The sequence below is a fragment of the Euphorbia lathyris genome, chromosome 4 (genome assembly GCF_963576675.1).
Source record: "Euphorbia lathyris chromosome 4, ddEupLath1.1, whole genome shotgun sequence".
NCBI classification, from domain to species: Eukaryota; Viridiplantae; Streptophyta; class Magnoliopsida; order Malpighiales; family Euphorbiaceae; genus Euphorbia; species Euphorbia lathyris.
Genome location: NC_088913.1, coordinates 57,448,975 through 57,460,967, shown reverse-complemented (window position 1 = coordinate 57,460,967; position 11,993 = coordinate 57,448,975). Strand labels below are relative to the sequence as shown.

The 11,993-nt window shown below is 39.0% G+C and overlaps 1 non-coding gene across 1 annotated transcript; it reads right to left on the bottom strand.

Moving 5' to 3' along the window:
* Positions 1 to 1,625: 1,625 nt before the first annotated feature.
* On the bottom strand, positions 1,626 to 1,732 carry LOC136228093 (small nucleolar RNA R71). Its single transcript, XR_010688428.1, has one exon. It is a non-coding gene; the product is annotated as a small nucleolar RNA R71 (small nucleolar RNA).
* Between the last annotated feature and the right edge of the window lie 10,261 nt (positions 1,733 to 11,993).

Genomic DNA, 11,993 nt, shown 5'->3' with positions numbered 1-11,993 from the left:
CTGCATAAACCCTAAAATATCAATTTCTGAAACTTCTTTGATTATATATATATCTATATACATAAAACTCAAAATATAGTTGATAGTTACTTACCTTGGTCACTAATTGAAGAAAATACACACGTTCAATTCTCGTCTAAATTCTGTCTAAGTCGTTTCCCCTCCAAACACTTCCGAAATTCAAAAACTCTTCGGTTAGGATATAGAACTATACATAAGGATGCTATGTTTTCAATTTCGAGTTATTCGGACGGTCGAATCTCCGTAAATCAAAGAAACGGTGGAGAAACGGTCGAAGAACGATGAAGAATATGAAGAGGCTGAAGGAAGAATAGAAAAAGAAAAAAAACAATTCAAGATGATGATAATGATCCGCATATGCTTTTGGAATATATATCAAATCTGGCAAAGATCCCGTTTGATTCTCCATCTTTATATAATCTTTTAAAACTTATCCTAAACTTTTAATTTACACTTAAAATCATCGAATTAACCTCAAACTTTTCCTATAACACCAAATAAAAACCACACACCTAATAATTATAATATATATTACTCTCAATGTATAAATTCTAGAAATTTAGACAAGGACGTGACAATTATAATTTATACAAAGTTTAAAGTTGTTTTTTTTGCTTAATGCAAACGAACACAATTAATCTCTTATTTTAAACACTAAACGTTTCTGTTTTGTAATTCATTCTCAAAACAGAATTGATTTCTAACATTCTACATATTCTAACCTAATTCTTATTCTATCAAATTCAAAACCAATTTCAAATAACGATTATCTATTTCTATAAACCTTAAGTCGTATTTAAACTACATTTGAATAAGTTTTTGTTGAAAAATGTTCCCTGTGGGATCGATATCTTTTTATTACTACAAGCGAAACCGTGCACTTGCGGAAATTGCTCAACAAGTTTTTGGCGCCGTTGCCAGGGAAAGCCAAAATTTTTAACAAAAATTTAGATTTTTCGTGTTTTATTTCGAATCTAGGTTTATACATACTTATTTTAACTTTTGCAATTTATTAATTTTAATTTACTAACATATTTATTTTTCAAATTCTGTTTTGAAGGTAGTTTCGGTTCGTGCAAGATTTCAAGTTCATGCGCAGTTCTCGAAGTTCAGGCATTGCACCAAACCCGTTAGACCCAGAAATTGAAAAAACCATTAAAAAGAACAAGAAAAACAAGAAAAACAAAAACAAAACTCCATTAAAAACAAATACCGAGCCAAATATTATGGCAGACCCACCAACACTTATGGATTACGCTAGGCCAGGGGTGGCCGGTGTAACCAATAGTATCGTTAGACCCAGAATCACTGCAAACCAATTTGAAATTAAGCCAGCATTGCTTAATATGTTGCAAAATAATGTAACATTTTATGGGTTACCTAACGAAAATCCTAACACCCATTTGACAAATTTCCTTGAAATTTATGACACTTTTAAAATACCAGATGTGACTGCCGAAGCAATCAAACTTCGCCTTTTTCCTTTCACTTTGAAGGATAGAGCCAAAGAGTGGTTAACTTCGATGTCAGGCGCAACATTTGCAACTTGGGAACAATTAGCCCAAGGATTTTTATCAAAATATTTTCCTTTAGCAAAACCCGCAAGAGTCATAAAAGAGTTAACATCTTTTTCTCAGAATGATAATGAAACTCTTTATGAAACTTGGGAACGTTTTAAAGAACTTCAACGTTTATGCCCACACCACCAATTGCCCGCTGAACTTTTAATGCAAACATTTTATAATGGATTAAATCCTACAACTAGAGGTTCATTAGATGCTATGTCGGGAGGGTTATTTATGAAGAAGACATCCGCCCAAGCAAGAGAACTTTTGGAGGAAATGACAATCAACAGCAGTATATGGCCTGCAGAACGTGGACACATACCGGTGGCAAAACCATCCTCCTCAACCACATCATCGGTTAAAGGTATAGTGAATCTTGATCCAGTTGCAATGTTACAAGCCCAATTTTCTGCCTTATCGCACAAAATTGATAGGTTTATGGCACCATGCGATGCCAATGGGAATCCAATCCAAACGGATGTGGATTATGAAAGTATGAGTGAGATCGAACAGGTAAATTTTGTCCAATGGCAAAATCAAACTAATAATCCTTATTCTAATACTTATAATTCTGGATGGAGGAATCATCCTTGTTGGTCCCGTGTGATTAGTTCCAAGTGGGGGGTTAGGAACTAATATAACTTTTTTCGTTTAATTATATGCTGACTTAGTTATTTTGCAAGTTGGTCAGCTCAGCTTTTGGTCAGCTTGGCCAGATATGCTATAAGACAGCTTTGGACGGATATTGACTAAAGCTGTTTTATTTATAAGTTAGATATTGACGCTCTTGGAGGTCAGCTTCTAACTCAGCACTTGAAATTACTCAGAGTCAACTTAAAACAATTTTATATGCTGAGTAAATTTCACATACAACGCATGCACATATATATATTGAGAGAGAGTTTAGAGATTAGTCAGTATCACTTATCCTGGTTCGGCCTCTCCGGCTACGTCCAGCCCCCAGAGTCCTCCGGGCTTTTAGAATCCAATACTGAGCTCTTTAAAGGTAGAGCACAAACCAATTACAATGCAGTTGAATATGCAAGAGTACCTTCCTCTATTCGTCTACTCAACTCCTACTAAGTGCTACAGCCCAGCACCTAGATTTCTCTACCACTGAATGTTTACAACCAAACACTCAGCACTACACTCTCAATTTTACAATTGATAAACACTTGTTCCTCTTAGATAAAGAACACTTTAGAAGATTACAAGTAATCACTCTAGCATTTACACAAAGAATGAAAGATGGGTGTAAGATCTCTTTTTGTATCTAAGTGCTTTTGTATCTTTTCTCTCTTGTATCTTTTAGGGGACAGATTCTGGTCAGCTTCAGACTGTTCCGGCCATTCCCTTCCTCTGCATTTCTTCAGACGTCAGGCTTGTCTTCTTGCGTCTGGCTTGTCTTTTTGCGCCAGTTGTCCTTTACCAATAATCCATTGACCCATACATCTCGGAATGTGTCTTCTGTGTATTTCCAAGGATTCAATTATTGGTGCAGAGGGGCGACAATCATTGTCTTTTAGCTAACGACTTTTTCATGCTGTCCTGAAGAGTCACTCAGCTTCTACTTCGTAAAACCTTGTCATTTACAATTTCCAATCTGAGTATAAGTTTAGTCAGCTCAGCTTCGTGAGACAGTTGTTGTGGGCGTGTATGTCTTTGTCTTTTGATGCTAAGTTTGATTCCACTCAGCTTGATACTTTAGGCTTCTATGCTGACCTCTTCCTGTCTTACTTCTTATATTTATCTTTTATTTATATTTATACTCAACATTGAACAAACGGATTAGTACAATTAACATAAAGCACATAAATTTAATTGTCTCTTAATCATGGATGATTTTGTTAAATCAAAATCTTGTGGAAAGGTGTTTCAACAAACTCCCCCATTTTGATGTTGGCAAAATGCATAATTATGGAACTCAGTTTTGAAATTCCCCATGATTGATTTATTTTTCATATTTCTGAAATTTCTCCCCCGTAAGGGTTGCATCTATTAATTTACCTCTTAAACCTACCAAGATTTATTTGAGATAAACTAAGGATGTGTGTACTGACTAGATTTAGTTCTAATTTATTTTGAGTCTAGGTCAGCTTTCAGAATTGCTTGAATACTCAGTTTGATTTACTCGTTATTATGTTTACTGAGTATTTATTTGTTCAATGTTTATGTTTAATGAGTATTGATAAGCATGGCATTGGAACAGAATGAAAAACACCATTCATTGGAACAAGGAATGAAACATACAAATGCACACTACTTGAAGTGCAAAATACTTGTGCCCACACAAAATAAGGTTATAACAAACAGTTTCACTAGTGCTTCAAGCACAGCCTTAACCCTTTCTTCTTTTCTCACTCTAAGGCCTTACCCTTTCCTTTCACTTTGCTTCCTGATGCACCTGTCTTGTGTTGAGTTCCAGCCTGAGTTCTCTCCCCCGTTTTGCCAGCATCGGGTTTGTAGACAAAGGTTTCATTTCTTGCAGCTGAGGATAGAACATTCGAATAACGTTGTAAACGCTTCATGCTCTCACTCAATCCGTCTATTATAGGAACGCAATCATCTCGAACATTTCGAGGAACGGGGATGGATCCAGTGATCGGGTTGATAATACACTCATGGGACTTACTAAGCCAAGTAAGAGAGTTGGTGATCTGAGCAAAGGATTGATGATACATCTTCAATAGGGCAGAATCATAGAAGATGCGTTGAGCACTGTCATAGCGAACGACCTGTAGAATACCTTGTGAAAGTTTATCATTGATGGGGTCAACATCCATCTGAGCTTTGTTGACACTGAGAAGACTCACAGCTTCACTGAGTTGATCAATGGTACATTAAGAAGTGGAGGAAACGAATTCTCGTGTACATGTAAGATCGGCAGTCATCTTGGCAAAGCATCCCTGCAACTCAGCAGATGTGGCATACTCAGGATTAGCCGTTGGCCCAAGGTGGGGTATTTCTGCTCTCAGTTTGGCAAATTGTTGATCTAACTCAGCTGAAGTTGCATATCCTGGATTAGGGGCAGAGAGATTATTGATTTTACCTTCAAGGGAGTTCATGTGGTTTATCATCAGAAGGAATAGCTCAGTCAGCTTGGCAATGTGATCTTGCTTAGGTTGCTGTGATTGGACGGTGGTCATAATACTGACAAGATCATTGAGTCCCTTAATTTCCATGAGAAGTTGAGTGATGGCAGAGATATTTGTGGACTCAGGATGAGCAAACCTAGCAGCATCAGAAGTGGTGAACTCCTGGAGAAGAGATTGAGCCGTTTCGATGATGCGACGGCCAGACTGAGTTGCACTAAGGTAGGCATGTTGCTCAGTGGAAGTTGGCTCAGACGCAGGAATGGAGGTGGATCTGGATAGTGGTGGAGTTGGCTGCTTACTAGCTTGAGCAATTGGGTCTTGATCAGGATGTTGAGTTTGAACAGGTGGATCCATAGCTTTCTCCCCATGTTGAGTGGCTGGATCTTCGAGCTCTTGCTCGGCAGGATTTGGATTTGGTGGAGTCTTGGCATGTTCCTCAGAGTGAGTAACAGAGGCTTGATTTTGCTCTGGGTCCTTGGGAGGAGACTCAACATGATGGGAAAAATACTTGAACTGGATTTCGGATGGATCCGTGCTCTGCTCCAAAGATGGAGACTCAGCCAAGAGATCAAAAAGAGGGGTTTTGACAGCTTTCTTTTTCAGTCTTTTGAGGGACTTAGATTTTGGAGGTGAATGGTCAATTTGAACATTTGCATCCTCAACCTCAGCTTCAACATTCAGATGCTCTCTTTGATGTTCCTCTTCTTCTTGGTCAACATCATGTGCCTCTTGATTTTGCTCAATATTATCCTGCTCAGCATGATCATTTCCTTCAGCATTAAGCTGAGTATCAGCCTGTCTTTGTTCTTCTTCTTCATCAGCTTGCTCAACTGGAGTTTTCTCAAGATCAATCCCAATGTTCTGAGTGCAGTGAGATTTGGGTGTCACAACCCAATCAATGGGATCAGCCTCAACTATTTTCAACCCAGAATTTCTACTTTTCTTCTTTAGCGGTTGTTCTGGGGATTCTTCATTTTCTTCCTCGGGCTCAGCTTGCCCTTTCCTTTTCTCTGCTGACTTAGGTGTAACCTGAGGTAGGTCAGCATCAATATTCTTTCCTCTTGTCATAGCCCTCTTCTTTCTGGGCACAGTTTCAATGTCCTTGGCACAAGTGGCCAGTGTCTTTCTCTTCTTCTTTGCCTTAAAGGAATCGGCAGGAACTTCCTCTGGTTCAACTTCTGGCTCAGCATCATCTGCTGCTAGCTCAGTTTCAATTTCTTGCTCAGCATCGTTTTCTTCCTCATCTTCCTCGCCATCTTCACCTCCCTTTAGTGGTTGGTTGAACAATAACCCAGTTAGCAGAGCTGCGGTTATTTCTGTTCCCAAGCTTTTAGTCTCAGTGATGGTCTCAATCTTGTGATCTTCAACGATCTTGGTGATGAGAGAACCTAATCGAAGTTTCTTACCTCCTTGTTGAAGTGCTCCCACCAAAAACATAGGCATATTCAGCGGACAATAGGTTAGCATGTGCCATATAAAGCACTGCTCAAAGTTGGAGGCAGACGAGGCTGAGTTGAGTTTAGGGAAGATGAAGTTTGTTAAGATGTAGTGCGCCATTTTCTGGTTTTGCCCCATACTCGTGCTGGGTATTTCTCCTTTGTAATTTTTGGGTTTGAAAAAACCCTTCATCTGGTCAAGCTTTTCCGTTGACACCTTTTCTTTTGTTGTTCTGAACTCGGTTCCTTTGTTGGGCATGTTGAGTAAGGTTGCCAGGTAGGACGGAGTGATTACAATCTTGTGACCCTTAACATGCGTCTCCAAGTAGTCAGCATCGTCCTTATCAACATGGAGGCCGGAGTATAATTCCCTAACCAATCGTGGATAGGTGGTTCCGGGGAGAGAGAAAAGGCCTACCCACTCGTTCTTTTCAATCCATTCACAGAATGGCTTTTCGGCAGTAACGAAACTGGGAGAGAACCAGCGGCATTTGAGGACTTCCAGGTTGTGGACTTTTGAGTGAACTTTGACCATGGTCCTAACCTTGGGTTTCTTCTGTTTTGAGGAACTTGCCGGGTCCGTTTGACGGCGTTTGCTCGGAGTTAGGTTAGACTTAGGAGGAGATTTAGGGCTTTCATCGGTGATCAATTTTCCAGAATTTTCACTGGAGATTTTCTGAGTGTTGGTTATTTTCAGAGATTTTTGTGGAAGATTTGAGAGAGAGAGATTCTGAATACCAAAGGATTTACGCGTGAAGAGATTTGAAGAGTAATTCATCCACTATTTATATATATCTAAAATGGTTCTATTAATTGAACTAGCCGTTTATCCTTGGGGCGTTCAACCGACAGAGATTCTGTCATTTATGACATTTCCGGCGCATGGGTTGTCTCATAATTGTTTGCCTTTCCTAGGTGCTTTTTATTACACGTGTTGGCATTTAATGGTGCAAGTGGGTTTTAGCGCGGTTTTCCTAGGAAATGAACCGTTTGTGATACTGAGTACTTAGTTCTATCAAGATGAGTTTTCTATCTTAGTACATGATAGTTGCTCAGTATATGTACCTACTCAGGATAATCACTCAACATGTATGTCAACTCAGTATGAGGTGATTTTCTATATTTCAAGTTCAGTAAGTAGGAGTTATTTTACTCAGCATGGCATTTGCACAGCATTCAAATTTTCACTCAACATGGCAATCACTCAATATTCATTAGAGAATTATTGAAGGGGATTAGACATACTGATAGCTTCCCTTAGTATGTTGAATTGTTCACGTGCCAAGAGCTTGGTGAAGATATCTGCAAGCTGTTCATTTGTTGGCACATAGGTCAGCTTGATCTCATCTTTTAGTACGTGATATCTAATGAAGTGATGCCTTATGCTGACATGCTTCATCCTGCTATGTTGGATTGGATTTTTGGACAGATCAATGGCACTCTTGTTGTCACATTTGATCTCTAATGTTTCAGTCTTTACTCCATAATCGTCAAGCTGTTGCTTTATCCATAGAACTTGAGCAACACAGCTTCCAGCAGCCACATACTCAGCTTCAGTTATAGACAGGGCTACGGATGATTGCTTCTTGCTGAACCAAGATACTAGACAGCTTCCAAGGAAGTGACATCCTCCCGAAGTGCTTTTACGTTCTAGCTTATCTCATCCATAGTCAGCATCAGTATATCCAATGAGTGTGAAGTCATTTGAAGTTGGATACCATAGACCTGCATCAATTGAGCTCTGCAAATATCTAAAGATTCTTTTTATAGCCGTTAGATGAGATTCTCTGGGGTCAGTTTGATATCTCGCACAATAACATACTGAGTACTGTATATCAGGTCTACTAGCTGTGAGATAAAGTAGGGAACCTATCATACCTCGATAGATTTTACTATCTATTGACTTACTTTTCTCATCTTTGCATAGGACAGTATCAGTACCCATAGGGGTTGATATGGGTTTGCAATCTATCATGTTGAATTTCTTTAACATTTCCTTGGTGTACTTAGACTAACTTATGAAGATGCCATTCTTACCTTGCTTGACTTGGAGTCCAAGGAAGAAGTTGAGTTCCCCCATCATGGACATCTCGAACTCAGTTTGCATCTGCTTGCTAAATTCTTTGCACAAAGATTCGTCAGTAGCACCAAATATTATATCATCTACATATATTTATGCAAGCAGGGTGTGTTTTCCCTTTTTCTTAATGAACAAGGTTGTGTCAGCTTTTCCCCTGACATAGTTCCTGGTCAGCAGGAAGTTGGTTAACCTTTCATACCAAGCTCTTGGAGCTTGTTTAGGCCGTACATGGCCTTTTTAAGTTTATAAACGTGGTTTGGAAATTTTGGATCTTCAAACCCAGGAGGTTGATTAACATATACCTCTTCGTTTATGAAACCATTAAGAAATGCACTTTTGACATCCATTTGGTATAACTTAAAGTTCATGAAACTGGCATAGGCACACAATATACGTATTGCTTCTAACCTAGCAACATGTGCAAATGTTTCCCCATGGTCAATTCCCCTCTTGCTGGCTATAGCCTTGGGCTACAAGTCGAGCTTTATTCCTTATCACATTTCCATGCTCATCTAGTTTGTTTCTAAAAACCCACTTAGTTCCTATAGGCTTTTGATCCCTAGGTCTAGGCACTAAATCCCATACCTCATTTCTGGTGAATTGGTTGAGCTCTTCTTGCATGGCATTTATCCAATATTCATCGAGCTCAGCATCAGCAAAATTCTTTGGCTCATGTACTGAGACGAATGCGACATTGCTGAGGTATTTCCTTAGCTGATCTCTGGTCATCAACTTGTTGTCAGCATCATCAAAAATGGACTTTTCTGAGTGTCCTCTTGGGATTTTTATTTTTTTGGTCAATGTTGAGTCATTTGGAACAGGTGTTTCTGCAATCTCAACAGGAATAGATTGGTCAGTAAATGTTATTTCAACTTCTTGCTTACCTTTGGTCAGCCCTTGTATTGATGATTCAGAGGCTCCATTTTGATCAGCGGAAGCTGAGCTTGGTTCATCTTCAGTGAGCTGAGTTGTCTTTCCTGCAGGATCAGCTTCATCGAACTCAACATGGACAGACTCTTCTACAACCTGAGTTCGTTTATTATAGACTCTATATGCTTTGCTGTTAGTTGAGTACCCTAAGAAGATTGCTTCATCAGCTTTAGCATCAAATTTTGCAAGATTGTCCTTTGTATTGAGTATGAAACATTTACAACCAAAGGCACGAAAGTAACCAATGTTGGGCTTTCGTCCTTTCCAAAGTTCATATGGAGTTTTCTTAAGTATAGGTCTTACTAGAGCCCTATTCAGTATATAGCATGCTGTGTGGACAGCTTCACCCCAGAAGTACTTTGGAAGCCTATTTTCACTCAGCATGGTTCTAGCAATTTCGACAATTGTTCTGTTCTTCCTTTCAACAACCCCATTCTGTTGAGGTGTTCTAGGAGCAGAGAAATTGTGGTTAATACCACTGGTTTCACAGAATTCATCAAACTGTTGGTTTTTGAATTCTCCACCATTGTCGCTTCTAATATGAGCTACTTTTAGGTCTTTGTCAATTTCAAGCTTTCTAATAAGTGCAGTGAACATCTCAAAAGTTTCATCCTTGCTACTCAGCAAGATGATCCAAGTGTACCGAGAGAAATTATCTACAATGACCAAGGAAAATTTCTTACCTCCCAAGCTGAGTGGCTGGATAGGTCCGAAAATATCCAAGTGTAGTAATTCCAATGGTCTCTTGGTTGAGACAATATTTTTACTTTGAAATGACTTTTTGGTTTGTTTCCCTTGCTGACAAGCTTTACATAATTGGTCTTTCTCAAATTTCAATTTGGGTAATCCCTCAACTAATTGCTTTCTAGCTAGTTTGTCAAGAAGGTCCATGCTGACATGCCCAAGTCTTCTATGCCATAGCCAGGAGTTATCCTCTTTAGACACTAAGCATATGTTTTTGGAAAACTGTTTTTCTAAATTTAGCATGTATACATTATCTACGCGAGGGGCGGTTAAAATCAATTCATTTGTGTTCCCCTCGAGTATTTGACACTTAGTATCATCGAATACAACCTTTCTGCCGCTCATGCAAAGCTGAGCTACACTTAGCAGATTGTATTTGAGACCTTTAACTAGGGAGACTGACTCAATAGTTGGGTTACCTCCGATAGTACTTGAGCCGACTATCTTACCCTTCTTATTGTCTCCGAAGCTTACACTTCCTCCTCGTTTAAGCTCTAGTGTGATGAATTGTGTTTCATCACATGTCATGTGCCTTGAGCATGCGCTGTCTATATACCACAACTTTGACTTCTCTACGCATGTCAAGCTAACCTTCATTTGAAACTATTCATTTTTAGGTACCCAATTATTTTTGGGTCCTTTCTTGTTAGTGTAAACAGGTGCAAAATCATACTTTAATTTGTGACGACATACTTTTATAGTGTGGCCTGGCTTACCACAAAAGTCACAAAATTTTACCCTTTGAGGGTTATACTGAGTGCGTCAGCATTGTTGTGCTGAGCATGCCAGCATATCTTTGTGGAATGTCCTTTTCTTCCGCAGAAGTCACATTGGACGACTCGCTTGTTATGCCAACACACTTCTTTTGTGCGCCCCCTTTTTCCACAGCATTCACATTGAGTGAACTGCTTATGCTGGCTAGTACTTGTATACTCAGCATGGGGTTTATTTCTACTCGAGCCTCTTATTTGACTCTGTAAGGTTGTAACATCCTTTCTAAGTTTCTTTGACTCAGATTGGACCTCCGTGATAGACTTATGCATTATTTGAATATTGTTATGTAAATCTGCATTGTCTTGGAGGAGATATCTGAGGTCACTCAGCTTGACCTCTTCAATCTCGTCACACCGCCTGCTGAGTGATTTGATTTTCTTGTTACACTTTTTAGTTAGTGTGTATAAATCACTCAAGGCATTTACCATTTTGTTTCTAAGCAAAAGTAGGGATGTTACCTTATTGTTGTGTTCCTCCTGGTCAGTTTCATCAGAGAGGTCAGCTTGCTCAGATTGAGAGTGATCAGCATCATCGGCCATGAAGCATATGTTTGCCGTTTCTTCAGCTTCGGATGATGTTGACTCGTCACTGTCACTCCATGTTGCTACCATTGCCTTCTTGTTTCCCTTTTTATCTCCTTTTAGGTTTGGGCAGCTTGACTTGATGTGCCCAGTTTGGTGGCACTCAAAACATGTGACGGACTTGGAGCTGTCCTTCTTATATTTGTCACTGGACTCAGCTTTGTACCTATCACCTTTCTTGTATGGCCTTTTGCTGTTTCTGTCACTTCTTCTGAACAGTTTCTTCATCTTTCTAGTGAACATAGCCATTTCCTCATCATCAGTTGACTCAGCTTCTGTGGAGTCAGCTTTCATCACTAGTGATTTCTGTTTCTTATCTTCGGACTTTTCTTTAGCTTCAAAGTTCTTCATAGAGATCTCATGGGTCAGCAAGGATCCGATCAGCTCATCATATTTGTAGGTAGTCAAATCCTGAGCTTCTTCTACGGCTGTTTTCTTTGCTTGCCAGCTCTTAGGTATACTTCTCAGGATTTTCTTCACCTGTTCCTCTCAATGTATAAATTCTAGAAATTTAGACAAGGACGTGACAATTATAATTTATACAAAGTTTAAAGTTGTTTTCTTTGCTTAATGCAAACGAACACAATTAATCTCTTATTTTAAACACTAAATGTTTCTGTTTTGTAATTCATTCTCAAAATAGAATTGATTTCTAACATTCTACATATTTTAACCTAATTCTTATTCTATCAAATTCAAAACCAATTTCAAATAACGATTATCTATTTCTACAAACCTTAAGTCGTATTTAAACTACATTTGAATAA